At 38.0% G+C, this 15385-nt stretch overlaps 1 protein-coding gene across 7 annotated transcripts in view; it reads left to right on the forward strand.

The window, feature by feature from the left end:
* Positions 1 to 15385, forward strand: part of Stxbp5l (syntaxin binding protein 5L) — a 329014-nt gene that overhangs the window by 83955 nt on the left and 229674 nt on the right.

Raw genomic sequence — 15385 nt, forward strand, 5'->3', positions numbered from 1 at the left:
GGCTTTTGTAGTAGGATCTGATTATTTTTTGAATTTTCTCAGATTCTGTTGTTATGTTTCCCTTTTCATTTCTGATTTTGTTAATTTGGATATTGTCTCTGTGCCCTCTGGTTAGTCTAGCTAAGGGTTTATCTCTCTTGTTGATTTTCTCAAAGAACCAGCTCCTGGCTTTGTTGATGCTTTGTATAGTTCACTTTGTTTCTACTTGGTTGATTTCAGCTCTGAGTTTCATTATTTCCTGCCTTCTACTCCTCTTGCATGTATTTGCTTCCTTTTGTTCTAAAGCTTTCAGATGTGCTGTTAAACTGCTAGTGTATGCTCTCTCCAATTTCTTTATGGAGGCACTCAGAGCTGTGAGTTTTCCTCTTAGCACTGCTTTCATTGTGTCCCATAAGTCTGGATATGTTGTGCCTTCATTTTCATTGAATTCTAGAGTCTTTAATTTCTTTCCTTCTGTCTTCCCTGATCAGGTTATCATTGAGAGTAGTTCAGCTTCCGTATATATGTGGGCTTTCTGTTGTTTTTGTTGCTACTGAAGACCAGTCTTAGTCTATAGTCATCCAATAGAATGCATGGGATCAATTCAGTCTTCTTGTATCTGTTGAGACCTGTTTCGGTCGATTATATGGTCAATTTTGGAGAAAGTCCCGTGAGGTGCTGAGGAGAGAGTATATTCTTTTGTTTTTGGATGAAATGTTTTATAGATATCTGTTAAATGTATTTGGTTCGTAACTTCTGTTAGTCTGTTTATGTCTCTGTTTAATTTCCGTTTCCATGATCTGTCCATTGATGAGAGTGGGGTGTTGAAATCTACTATTATTGTGTGAAGTGCAGTGTGTGCTTTGAGCTTCAGTCATGTTTCTTTTACAAAATGTGGGTGCCCTTGTATTTGGAGCATAGATATTCAGAACTGAGAGCTCATTTTGAATTTTTTCTTTGATGAATATATATAGTGTCCTTCTCCATTTTTTTTTGATAACTTTTGGTTGAAAGTCTATTTTGTTGGATATTAGAATGGCTACTCCTGCTTGTTTCTTGGGACCATTGGCTTGGAAACAGTTTTTCAGGCTTTTACTTTGAGGTAGTGTCTGTCTTTGTCACTGAGATGTGTTTCCTATATGCAGCAAAATGCTGGGTCCTGTTTATCCAGTCTATTAGCCTATGTCCCTTTATTGTGGAATTGAGTCCATTGATGTTGAGAGATATTAAGGACCAATGATTGTTGTTTCCCATTATTTGTGTTATTAGAGGTAGAATTATGTTTGTATGTTTCTCTTCTTTTCTTGCTTTTTCTTGGGTGTAGTTTCCCTCCTTGAGTTGGAGTTTTCCTTCTATTATCCTCTATAGGGCTGGGTTTGTGGAAAGATATTGTTTAAATCTGGTTTTGACTTGGAATACCTTCCTTTCTCATTCTATGGTAATTGTGAGTTTTGCTGGGTATAGTAGCCTGGGCTGGCATTTGAGTTCTCTTAGGGTTTGTGTGACATCTGCCCAAGATCTAGCTTTCATACTCTCTGTTGAGAAGTCTGGTGTAATTCTGATAGATCTGCCTTTATATGTTACTTGACATTTCCCCCTTACTGCTTTCAATTTTCTTTCTTTGTTCTATGCATTTGGTATTTGGTGTTTTATAGGCTTCTTGTATATTTACATTCATTTCTTTTTTGTTATGTTAGGGAAGTTTTCTTTTATAATTTTGTCAAAGATATTTGCTGGCCCTTTGAGTTGGGAATCTTCACTCTCTTCTATACCTATTATTCTCAGGTTTGGTCCTCTCATTATGTCCTAGATTTCTTGAATGTTTTGAGATAGGAGCTTTTTGCTTTTTGTATTTTCCTTGGATGTTGTGTTGATGCCTTCTATGGTATCTTCTACCACTGAGATTCCCTCTTCGCTCTCTTGTATTCTGTTGGTGATGCTTGCATCTGTGATTCCTCTTTCTTTCCTAGGTTTCCCATCTCCAGGGCTGTCTCCCTTTGTGATTTCTTTAATGTTCCTATCTCCATTTTTAGATCCTGTATAGTTTTGTTCAATTCCTTCACTGTTTTGATTGTGTTCTCCTGTATTTCTTTAAGAGATTTATGTGTTTCTTCTTTAAGGGCTTCTATTTGTTTACTTGTGTTCTCCTATATTTCTTTAAGGCAATCATTTATGTCCTTCTTAAAGTCCTCTATCATCTTCCTGAAATGAGAATTTAGATCTGAATCTTGCTTTATAGGTGTAATGGGGTATCCAGGGCTTGCTGTGGTGGAAGAACTGGGCTCTAATGTTGCCAAGTCAAATTGGTTTCTGTTGATTATGTTCTTGCACTTGTCTCTTGCTATCTGTTTATCTCTGGTGTTATATATACCCTCCCTGTCTCTGACTGGGTCCTGTCTTTCCTATGAACCTGTGATTCAGGATGTGTCAGAGTACCTGGGGAGTCAAGCTGCAACTGGGGTGGGGGCTTTTTGGGTACAGATCTAGAGCCAAGGCTCTGCTCCCAGCACAGGTGGAAACCAGAAGGCACACAGGTCTCCAGCTGGTTGGGGAATCTGTGTCCAGGGGTCCCAGGGGCCCCATGGGTCCCAGTATGCTTGGTATTGGGGTTGGGTGGGGGTCTCACATGTGCTTCTGGATATGCCAGATACCTGGGAGTCAAGCTACAACTGGGGTGTGGCCTGTATGGTTATGGTTCTGGAGCCAAGTCTTTGCTCCCTGCAGAGGTGGAAACCAGAAGGCGTTGTGTTTAGCTTTTAGGCAATTAGTTAGCTGTTACACATCTGACTTCTTTGGTCTTATCATTTTGTAGTTTACTTTATTATTATATATTGCTTTTCACAAAATTTGCTCAATGCAGGCATTCCCCACAGTGGGCTGAAACTTTCCATGTCAACCATTAATCAAGAAAATGACCACACACTTGTTTATAGACCAATTGATGAGTTTTTCCTCTATCAAGGTTCCTCTCTCCCAGATCCTAGCTGGTGTCAAGTTAACAAAATACTAAGCACTATTTTTTTTAAAACCAGACCATTTTACCTTCTTTAAAAATTCTTATTTGAAATTCTGTATTGCCTCACTCATATGTATACTTTTTTGTATTTTCTCTGTTCTTGATTTTCCATAGCTCCTCCTTCATCAGTCTTTTCAGCCACATGTTTAGTATTGGTAGTGGTTTGTTTTTTTTTAAGATTATGTTTTTTCTTTGTATGTATGTGTATGTATACTTGTATGAGTTTATGTGCATCATGTGTGTGCAGGTGCCTAAAGAGACAAGTAGTGGGCACCAGATTCCTCCAACACTACATTTAAGGTGGTGTGAGACACCTGATAGGAACTAAACCCAAGTCCTCTGTAAGAACAATAAGTGCTCTTAACCACAAAGCCATCTCTCCAGCCACAAACTGGTATTTTGGTACCAAATTCCTAATTTTGCTTTGCTTGATAAAGCCATAGTTTCCCTTTGTTCATGAAATGTTGTTTTTGCTGAATACTGAATTCTTGTATTAAGTACTTGAATTTCATCGCACTTCTTGCCATTTTCCATGGTTTTTGATGGGAAATCTGCTGTCATTGTCTGCATCCATGTGGTTTCTCTCTTGCTGCTTTCAAACCTTTCCTTTACTTCACCCCTCTCCTTTTCCTTCTCTTCCCGTCCTTTCTCTCCTCCCAGTTCCCTCTCCTGACTTTCCTTCCCACTTCTTTTCCTCTTCCATTCCTCTCTTCCCCTTCTGTTCACTCTTTCCCCCCATTTCCCTTTGCCCTTTCTCCTTGCTTTCATTTCTCCCTCAGTACTCACTCTACCAGGGTAGTCAACTGTTTGACTAAGGTCTTCCCTTGGTCTTATTTCACTGAGGTATTCTGTTAGGTGTAGTCCAGTTTCTTGAATCCTTTGGTTTACATCTTTTTCCAAATTAGGTGAGATCTTGTATATTATTTCTTTGAGTGTTCATTTTAGATTCATTATTTTCAGTCTTGTCCATTAGCACTCTAAGTGACATTTTCCTCTTTCTTAGTATAAATGGATGCTCTTTAAAATTTATTTATTTATTCTTCTGTCATGTATTACCTGACCACAGTTTCCCCTCCCTCCTCTCTTCTTGTCCTAGTCCTTCCCCTGTACTTTCTTTCTCTACTTCCCCATCTGCTGATAAAGTCGAAGAAAACTAATTTGTTCATTTTTAAAAGTCTTCAAAAGGAAGGTATACTAATTGTCTGAAGAGTTGTGTAAGTAGAAATGCTTTCATTTTGTTGCTTGTACTAATAGACTTGATGTAAACCCTTTCATTTTCTTTCATTGGAATATAATACATACCCAAGATTTTGTTTCTCCCTCCCCACCACCTTTCCCCCCTTCTCTTCTCTCTTTCCATATCTTTCTCTCTCCTTGAAGACCATAGAATCTCCACCTCTTTTTAAATATAAGATCATGTTACTTTTCTCATGTCTGTGACAAATGTCAGGCATAAAGCAACTTATAGAAGGAAGGCTGTGTTTTGACTTAGGACTTGAAGGTTTAGTCCATCATCGTTGGGAAAGCATGGCAGTAGGAGCATGAGATAGTCATTTGTTTCCACAGTCAAGAAACAGGTACACGTTGCTGCTTAGTTTTCTTTTTTTCTTTCTTTTTTTCTTTCTTTTTTCCTTTCTTTCTTTCTTTCTTTCTTTCTTTCTTTCTTTCTTTCTTCCTTCCTTCCTTCCTTCCTTTCTTTTCCTTCCTTCCTTCCTTCCTTCCTTCCTTCCTTCCTTCCTTCCTTTCTTTCTTTCTTTCTTTCTTTCCTTTCTTCCTACTTATTCAGTCTGGGACCCCAGCCCATGGAATGATGTCACCCACCTTCAGGGTAGGTTTTCTCTCCTTAGTTAAACCTCTCTGAAAATGCCATCATAGACGCTTCCAGATGTCTATGACTTGTCCTAGATGAGTTAAATCCTGTTTAGCTAACTGTAAAGATGGCAGACAGATCATAAATTTAACCCAGTTTAGAAGAACTAGTCCTTTGAAAGTTTATTAATGCTAGCTCAAATTTCAAGTTTGTTTTGTAACTTCCTCATATACTATTCCCACTTGTATTTTATGTAGCTATAGAAGATATCCAGTGTCTCTTCCAAAATAAGATTGTTCAAACAACCAGTTAAGAGAATTGTTCCTTGCTTTGATTGCACTACTAACCCTAGTGTATTTGCATGCTATGGTTTTCAAATATTTTACTAGTCCAGGATCAATTTCCTAGATGTACACTCTAGTTAATCAATAATTTTCAAATGTATAGCATATAAATTTATGAATAAGTGGAAATGTCATATAATACATGAGCAACATGAATGGATATATAATACTATATATATGTATATTAAGAGATATTAAGGAATAGTGATTGTTGCTTCCTGTTATTTTCATAATTAGAAGTGGAATTATGTTTGTGTGTCTCTTTTTATTTTGTTGCAGGGAGATTACTTTCTTGCATTTTCTACAGGGAAGTTTTCCTCCTTGTGTTGGAGTTTTCCATCTATTATCCTTTTTAGGCTGGATTTGTTGAAAGATATTGTGTAAATTTGGTTTTGTCATGGAATATCTTGGTTTCTCCATCTATATTAATTGAGAGTTTTACTGGATATAGTAGCCTGGGCTGGCATTTGTGTTCTCTTAGCGTCTGTATGATTTCTGTCCAGGATCTTCTGCTTTCATAGTCTCTGGTGAGAAGTCTGGTATAGTTCTTATAGGTCTCCCTTTACATTACACTTGACCTTTTATCATTACTGCTTTTAATATTCTTTCTTTGTTTTGTGCATTTGGTGTCTTGACTATTATGTGAGAGGAGGAGTCTCTCTTCTGAGCCAATCTGAAGGCTTCTTGTATGTTTATGGGGATCTCTTTCTTTAGTTAGGGAAGTTTTATTCTATAATTTTGTTGAACATATTTACTGGCCCTTTATGTTGGGAGTCTTCATTCCCTTCTATACCTATTATCCTTAGCTTTGATCTTCTCATTGTGTTGTGGATATCCTGGATGTTTTGGGTTAGGAGCTTTTTCTGTTTTATATTATCTTTGACAGTTGTGTTGATGTTTTCTATGGTATCTTCTGCACCTGAGATTCTCTCTTCTATCTCTTGTATTCTTTTGGTCATGCTTGCATCTATGATTCATGATATCTTTCCTAGGTTTTGTCTTCCTTTGTGATTTCTTTACTGTTTCTATTTCCATTTTAAAGTCCTGTGTGGTTTTGTTCAATCCCTTCACCTGTTTTGTTGTGTTTTCCTTTAATTCTTTAAGGGATTTTTGTGTTTCTTCTTTAAGGGCTTTACTTGTATACTTGTGCTGTCCTGCGTGTCTTCAAGGGAGTTATTTATATCCTTCTTAAAGTCTTCCATCATCATCATCAAATGTGATTTTAAATCCAAATCTTGCTTTTCTGATGTGTTTTGATATCAAGTATTTGCTTTGGTGGGAGAACTGGGCTCTGATGATTCCAATTAGTCCTGGTTTTTGTTGCTTAGGTTCCTGTGCCTGCCTCTTACCATCAGGTTGTCTCAGTATTAGCCTGTCTTGCTGTCTCTGACAGTGGCTTGACCCTCCTGTAGGCCTGTGTGTCAGCACTCCTGTAGACCTGTTTTCTTTCAGCTGGATCTGGGGACAGAGAGCTGCTCCTTGGTTTGTGTGACCTGAAGCCTCCAGGAGGGTTGCTTGTTGCAGAAGAGTTGGTCTTACCTCTGTTCTCTCTCCTCTAACTATTGGCTTTCAGCTCTCCGTGCAGGCAGAAGCCAAAAGGGTCCTGCCCCTGATAAATCCTAGGTCCCTGTACCCATAGGGCACAGATGGCACTAGGCGATTTCCTCTACGGTCAGGAAAGTGGGCAGACAGTTGTCTTCTCTGAGTTCTCAGGATTGTCTGCACTTCTGAGGGTCCAGCACTCTCCCCTACAGGATTTGGGGCAGGGAACTGTAGGACCAATTCAGTTTGGTTCTGGGCGCAGGCAGAAATCAGCAGGTTCCTGCCTCCGACTCCTCCTGTATTCCTGTACCCAGAGGCACTATGCACTTCCCTCTTGCGCCAGGAATATGAACAGAAGTGGGCACAAGTGGCGGTCTCCCTGAGGTCTCAGGACTGACTAAACTTCTGGGACTTCAGCTCTCTCCTTTACGGGATTTGGATGCAGGGAGCTGTGGGCCTGTTAATCTTATCATTATTTCTAGTGTATTTTTGGCAATGTATTGAGAATGCACAATAGTATATAAAATATTTTGATCATGTATATTTCTTGCTTGTTCTAAAAAATAATATATTGAAAAACTAGCATAAATAAAAAAATAATATATTTAAAAACATGCTATGTTTTCCATAAAAAGTTAACCATTTAGGGAAGTTTTTGTGATAATTTCAGCAAGTTTGTATGAAACTACATACCCAAATAAAAATAGAAAACTTAACGTTTAGATTCCACGTAGTGGCATGCATTGCTAATGTGGCCCATGCTTCATTCTAGGAATAAGATTCTGTTGCTGTAGCATAATTCTGCTTTCTAATGTGTGTGTTGTCTCTGGCTATTTTTGTACTACTGTGTAAAAGCTGAGAAGCTGTAAGACAAACTGTGTGGTGTTTAAACTTCAAAATACTCGCTGTATTTTAGTACTTCACAGATCAAGTTTACTGTCTCTAACTTAGGTTATCGGTAAGCTAACTAATAGTTGCAGAAATTTAATTTCGTTTGTGTTATGTTAGATGATTCCCCAAATGATGAGTGATTGAGTGGTGTTTTTAGTGACACATTAGTACACTGATAGCCCATTAAGTCTACGAATGAAATTTAGTTGACTATTAATTCATTTTTAATTTGGTCTTTTGTATAATAGTTCTAGATGGTATAGTTTATTTTAAATCAAGAGGTGGTTTTACTTAAGGGACATTTTCTCTTCTTCTATGGATAAAATTTCCCATTGAAGTTTCTGCCTATCAGTATTTTGGCTTACAAATATTATATTGGCTTACAAATATTACAAATATTTGGCTACAGGATTCACAGGGACTTTATCTCCTTTTTTCACTTGTTTTTACAATTAATGTCATTGTCTTCCTTAGTACTTTTCCTCTCTTTCTCTTCATAATTTCATCTTTAACTAGTTTTAGGGAACCACCTGACCATATCCCTTCTAGCACAACAGTAATTTAGGCTTCTCTCCTGACTCCTGAAGTGTCAGAAGTAATCATTCAACCACAGAAATGTCTCTTCCATTCTGTTCTGCAGATTGTCTGAAGAGACTCGCCTTATAAAGTCTGAGCATGACACAACTCACCTGCTACTTCTGTCATAAAGTGTAGTTTGTGTTTTCGAAAGTCTGAAGTGAGGCTTGGGTTTGGGTTTGAAATAAGTGTGTAGCTAGTGTTGATGCTGCTGGTCAATGGACCTTTACTTAAATAGCAAAGACTGATGCTTTTAAAATATGAAAAAAACACTTTCTTTTTTATGCACCATTCATACCTAATGAACCACCATTTCTGTGGTTATAGTCTTAGAACACACATTAAAATTAGATGTTTAGTACCCCAAAGATTTAAAATATTGGTATAACTTAGTGGATGTGCATCAAGACCATTCCAAAATAGCTTTAAAGCAATACTAGTAGCTACAGTCTCCAAAACATTGGAAACCATCTCTGGTGTATGGCTGTTGTTTTCACACGCAATTCATTATACGCTTGATTCACAATATCTAAGTTAGGCAGGGCAATTATAAATATTCTTTATGAGGCTAAGATCTTAGTTAGAGTTATACCTGAAACTGAAGAATTTACTGGCATGAGAAATAGCTCTTAATAAGCTATATTAGAGCTCATTGGAAAGAAGATCTTCTAAGTCAAATTCTCCTGATGAATTTTTCGTTATTTATTTTTATTTATTTATTTAATTTTTGAGACAGTGTCTCTCTACATAGCCAGGCTGACTGGCCTCAAATTAATGAAGATCTACCTGTCTCTGCCTCCCAACTGCTGTGATAAAAGACATTCAATATTATGCCTGGCTTTATTGAATCTCTTATAGAACAATAACAATGATTTAGTTCTATTTTCTTTTTAAAATATTTTTTGTTCATGAGTTATGACAATGTAGCTTTTAAAAATTATTTATTTATACCCCAAATGTTTCCCCCTCCCAGTTCCTGCTCCCAGAGTTCTTCACTCCATCCTCCCTCCCCTTTGCCTCTGAGTACTTCATTCCTCACCCCACACCTTCCCTTCTCTGGAGCCTCAAATCTTTACAAGATTAGGCACATCCTGTCCAACTAAGGCCAGACAAGGCAGCTCTCTGCTTCATATATGCCAGGGGCCTTGGATCAGCCTGTGTATGCTCTTTTGTTGGTGACTTAGTCTTTGGGAGCTCCCGGGGGTTCAGGTTAGTTACCACTGTTGGTCTTCTTATGGGGTTGCCATTCCCTTCAGCTCCTTCAATCCTTCCCCTAACTCTTCCATAGAGGTCTCCAATCTCAGTCCAGTGGTTGGCTGTAAGTATCTGTATCAGTCTTAGTCATATGCTGGTAGAGCCTCTCAGAACAGTCATGCTAGCTTCCTGTCTGCAAGCACAAAATAGCATCAGTAATAGCGTCATGGTTTGGTGTCCACCCATGGTATGGATCCCAAGTTGAGCTGGTCACAGGATGGCCTTTCCTTCAGTCTCTGCTCCATTTCTGTTCCCGCATTTCCTTTAGACAAGAACAATTCTGGATCAAGAATTTTGAAGAAGGGTAGGTGGCCCCGTGTCTCTAATGGGGTCCAGGTCTATCTCCTGGAGGTGGTTTCTTCAGGCTCCATCTTTCCATCACTGGGCATTTTGACTAAGATCATCCCCACTGGCTCCTGGGAGCCTCTCATATCCCTGGTGTCCTGGCTGGTTTTGTGTGTCAACTTGACACAAGCTGGAGTTATCACAGAGAAAGGAGCCTCCCTTGAGGAAATGCCTCCATGAGACCCAGCTGTAAGGCATTTTCTCAATTAGTGATCAAGGCGGAAGGCCCAGCCCATTGTGGGTGGTGCCATCCCTAGGCTGCTGGTCCTGGGTTCTATAAGAGAGCAAGCTGAGCAAGCCAGGGGAAGCAAGCCAGTAAGTAATATCTCCCCACGGCCTCTGCATCAGCCCATTGTGGGTGGTGCCATCCCTAGGCTGCTGGTCCTGGGTTCTATAAGAGAGCAAGCTGAGCAAGCCAGGGGAAGCAAGCCAGTAAGTAATATCTCCCCACGGCCTCTGCATCAGCTCCTGCTTCCTGACCTGCTTGAGTTCCAGTCCTGACTTCCTTTGGTGATGAACAGCAGTGTGGAAGTGTAAGCTGAATAAACCCTTTTCTCCCCAACTTGCTTCTTGGTCAGGATGTTGTGTGCAGGAATAGAAACCCTGACTAAGATACCTGGTGTCTGGGACTTTCTAGAAGTTTCCCTTCCCCCTTCTAAGTGGTATTGAAGCATCCTCACTCGGACCTTGCTTCTTGTTAAACTTCTTACGGTTTATGAATATCCTGTATTTTTGGAGACTATCCATTTATCAGTGAGCACATACCATGCATGTCTGGGTTACCTCACTCAGGATATTATTTTCTAGTTCCAACCATTTGCCTGCAAAATTCATGATGTCCTCGTTTTAAATAGCTGAATAGTATTCCATTTTGTAAATGGACCACATTTTCTGTATCCATTCTTCAGTTGAAGGACATCCGGGTTGCTTCCAGTTTCTGCCTATTACAAATAAGGCTATTATGAGCATAGTGGAGCTCGTTTTCCTGTGGTATGGTGGAGCACCTTTTGGGTATGTGCCCAGGAGCACTACAGCTGGGTCTTTAGGCAGAACTATTTCCAATTTTCTGTGGAACTGCTAGATTGATTTCCAGAATGGTTGTAACAATTTGCAATCCCACAGCAACAGGAGTGTTCCCCTTTCTCCACATCCTCAGCAACATGTGCTGTAGATTGAGTTTTTGATCTTAGCCATTCTGATTGGTGTAGGTGGATTCTCAGGGCATTTTAATTTGCATTTCCCTGATTACTAAAGATGTTGAACAATTCTTCAATCACATCTCGGCCATTTGAGATATCTGTGTTGAGAATGCTTTGTTTAGCCCTATAACCCATTTTTTTCAGTGTATCTGGTTTTGTATTGAGGTTTTTGATCTACTTGGACTTGAACTTTATGTAAGATGATAAGTATGTATCAATTTGCATTCTTCTACATACAGGCTTCCAGTTAGACCAGCACCATTTGTTGAAGATGCTTTCTTTTTTCAACTATATGGTTTTGGCTTCTTTTGTCAAAGATCAAGTGTCCATATGTGTGTGGGTTTATTTCTGAGTCTTGCAGTTTTTATCATTATTGCTCTGTAGTACAGCTTGAGGTCAGGGATGGTCATCCCTGCAGAAGTTTTTATTGCTGAGAGTTTTGGGTATGTTGGAGTGGTATAGCTGTGTCTTCAGAAGAAGAAATTGTTGATTTCTTTCTTCAGGGACTTGAGGTTCTTTTCATATTGATCTTTCACTTGCTTTGCTAGAGTTACACTAATATTTTATAGTATTTGTGGCTATTGTTAAGGGTGTTGTTTTCCTAATTTCTTTCTTAGCCCATTTATAATTTGTATAAAGGAAGGCTACTGATCTATTTGAGTTAATTTTATATACAGACACTTTGCTGAAGTTATTTATCAACTGTAGGAGTTCTTTGAACTGCAGGAATTTGGGGGGTCGCTTATGTATATTATCATATCATCCACAAATAGTGATACCTTGACTTCTTCCTTTCTAATTTGTTTCCCCTTGACCTCCTTTTGTTTTCTAAATGTTCTAGCTAGAACTTCAATTACTGTATTGACTAGATATGGACAGAGTTGGCAGCCTATGGCAATGTTTCTTAAACAGAAGTCTGTAGGCAAGGTCTGGGGTTGTGATTTTTCTACAGTAGCTTTCTACAAAAGCATTTGGCTTGAAATGCTTTTGTTTTTATATTAAATTAATACTAACATTCTAAAGGATTTAGACAGATTGTTCTACCTAAAAATGCTGGCTATACAGGTTCAGTTCACAGAGTTGGACTTGTATTTTAGTTATGTTTATTTTGTTATAGATCAATAAAATACCAGAAGTGTACTATTTGTGCAATAGCCATTTTGTAACACACAATTACCTCAGGGAGCAAAGTAGTAAATATAGATTTGGGCTCATGGTTTCAGATGTTTCCTCCCAGGACCATCTGACTGTTTGCAATGAGGTGAGGCAGTACATTGTGGCACAACAATGTAGAAAGGCAAAATAATTCATCTTAGAAGCTGTGAAACAGAGAGTACATGCCTGAGAAAACAGACTTTTTCTTCTCCCCTTTTATTTTGTCCAGACCCCTCCATGTATAGGACAGCTTAACATTCAGGGCAGGTGCTTCATCTGTGGTTAATAACATCAGGGGCAGAGAACACAGCTCAGTAGTAGGGTACTTACTTAAAGTGTGTTCATTGCTCAGCACTATTAAAAAATCTAACAATCAGAAAAATCATAAAAGTTTCTATCATGCAAATAGTTGTAAAAATAAGACATGGTATACTATGAAGCAGAGTTTGAAGCAGTTAAGGGAGATAAAAGTGCTGAAAAATACAAAGAATAAATACACCAATCTTAAAAGGACATAGCATTAAAACCATATCCATATTGTCAATATCACATAAATTACGGAAATTCTACATTGAATCCTAAGGGAGGATCAGAAATGTACATTGTAATGTACATTGACAGTATGTACATTATTTAAATTTTAAAATTACTTCTTTACATATTGACCTTTAGTAGTCTTATTCAAATGGAACTTTCATTTCTTTAATTTTTATAAACATTTAACACAGCTTCATTTTAGTTTCCTTTCTTGTCAACTTGTTTATGTCTCTCGTCACATATGTATCAGATGATAAGGATGCTATGTGTGTTATAACACAAGATTTATAAAGACTCATTCAGTGAAGGTGTAATAGATGAGTGTATGGAAAGCTAGAGATGTCTTAAATGTTTTTGTGATATTCAAAATGAATAGGAAACCAACATCTAACACCTTAACATTACTTATGTATCAGATTGTGGTAGTCTTTCAAGTTGCAAATGAGGACTTAATGAAATAAAAATTAAGCTTTATGAAGTTACCAATTAATTATTATGATTATCAGGTACACAGAACAAGTATAATAATACCCTTGGCTCATGTCAGTAAGTCACACTGATCTATTCAGAGAAAGTTTGGGAATCTTAAATGGTTATTCTAGTCCTGTGGGACTCTCATTAGTTTCTCTTTACTAACCATCATTAAAGAGTTAGTTCACAAGCTAGTTCTGGTTCTGTTAGGTTTTTCTTCCTGTTTTCTTTCTGCTCTAAGGTTTGTTTACATTAGCATGCCATCTCCTGCCTCAGGTTTCATCACTAAACCTGGCAGTTCTCAGATTTTACTTATTAACTGAGGTTGAGATCACTACGTCATATTGAAGTTTCCTCATGTCCTGTTGGAAGCCCTTAGATTGTTTTCTCTGTCTCCCTGTGATTCAGGTATGGTGATTGTATACCTTCTCTAAAATGAGTTCCTATTTATATTGAAGATTAAATAGAAAATTGATTGTTCATTGCCTAGAAACATGACCATCAAGTTATTTCCTGTGTAATATTAGTAACTATTCCTTGGAGACAGCTATTCTAGACTTCAATTCTTAATTAAAGATTCCCAGTATCATGCAAGTTACTCATTAATTAGAAAAACCAATTTACTTTGCTGTTTCTTATGTCATAGCAAATTTATAGTGTTTTGAATGTGATATGCCTCATGCTTTCCACAGGGCAGATAACATTTGGTTCAGAGAGGTAGGATATTGAAACATTCAGTATGGCAGGCTGAGACTATGTACAGGAGCCCCTGGCTGTTCACTGTTGACTCTTATGCACCATCGTGCTTGTAAGCGTCACTCTTACGTGTGATATACGATGGAATTGTGTGAACTTACCATTCAGTTTTTTAAAAAGGGTATCTATTTGTCTGTCAAAATTTTGTTCAGCTTTTATGATAGTGTACTAGATAATCTTCCAAGGCAACTCTAGGAAATATTTGGTGCAGAACATGCAAGTGATTATCTATGAACTTATTGCCTTTTTAAGAGCATCTAGAAAGGGCTTCCGAGATGGTTCAGTAGTTAAGAGCACTGGCTGCTCTTCCAGAGGTCCAGAATTCAATTCCCAACAACCACGTGGTAGCTCCTGATTATCTAGAAAGGGATCTGATGCCCTCTTCTGGCCTGCAGATGTATATACAGACAGAGCATTCATACATTTTAAAAAAGTCTCAAGAGCACAATGAATTCAAATTAGAGAGACTAATGTTAATAGGTGAGCCGTTTAATTTCATATGTCATATATAGTAGTCCTGATGACTCTAGATATTGAACATGTCTCAGAGCTAGTCAGAAAGCTCATAATGAAGATGAGAATAGAACAGTGAAACTCAAGGAGGTCTTGATACCATGGCACATGTCTACATTGAGCACTCCTACATTAAGACGGGAAGTAGAGAAAAGGCAGAAGGATAGCTAGACTGAAGTATGCAGCACTATGGCAAGTAAGAGAAACTCTGCCTCACACAAGGTAGGAAGTGTAGACCAATACTTGATATTGTCCTCTGACCTCCACATTAAGAGAGAGAGAGAAAGAGAGAGAGAGAGAGAGAGAGAGAGAGAGAGAGAGAGAGAGAGAGAGAGAGAATAGAGCGATTCTCCGACCTTAGCAGTTTTCCCCCTAATACATAAATGCCAAGCATTTGAACAAAGTACAGATGACTACTATTTTTCCAATAACTTTGAAATTTATGAACATTATGTACCTAATTTATCCTTGAAATGACTTTTATTTAAATAACTAAGCAGAGGAGCTTGGATACTAAATTTTGTAACAGGAATGGATTGTACCACAATTTTCTTACGCTTTTTAGCTGTTGGGCTTTGGCAGTTATAGAGCAAACAGTTTAGTCTCATGTATGCATCAATAAAGATAAACATCTATAGAACAGAGGTTCGTAAGTTCTATTGTATATGCTATATAAAGCACTTAGAATCATCTCCACTGTGTTACACAGTTTTAAATCACCTTGTAGAATGGTTCTGTTTTCAAAGTAGATACCTAGTCACAGTTTTAGACATACTATCAAAACATTCCTTTGTCATTTTGAATACATGTGCCTATTGTGGTTTAATAATAAAAATACTGAAAACAAAGTTCAATTTCCTGCTACTGAAAAAAATCATCTTGGTTTCTCCTATGTAAAACAGAAATACATATTTGTTTTATCACTGTGTTCAGAATGACAGATAGTGTAGTTGATCTCTTAGAAATGATGGTTCAAATGGTGGTTACCAGAAACTAA

This window comes from Rattus norvegicus, chromosome 11 (genome assembly GCF_036323735.1).
Source record: "Rattus norvegicus strain BN/NHsdMcwi chromosome 11, GRCr8, whole genome shotgun sequence".
Lineage (NCBI taxonomy): Eukaryota > Metazoa > Chordata > Mammalia > Rodentia > Muridae > Rattus > Rattus norvegicus.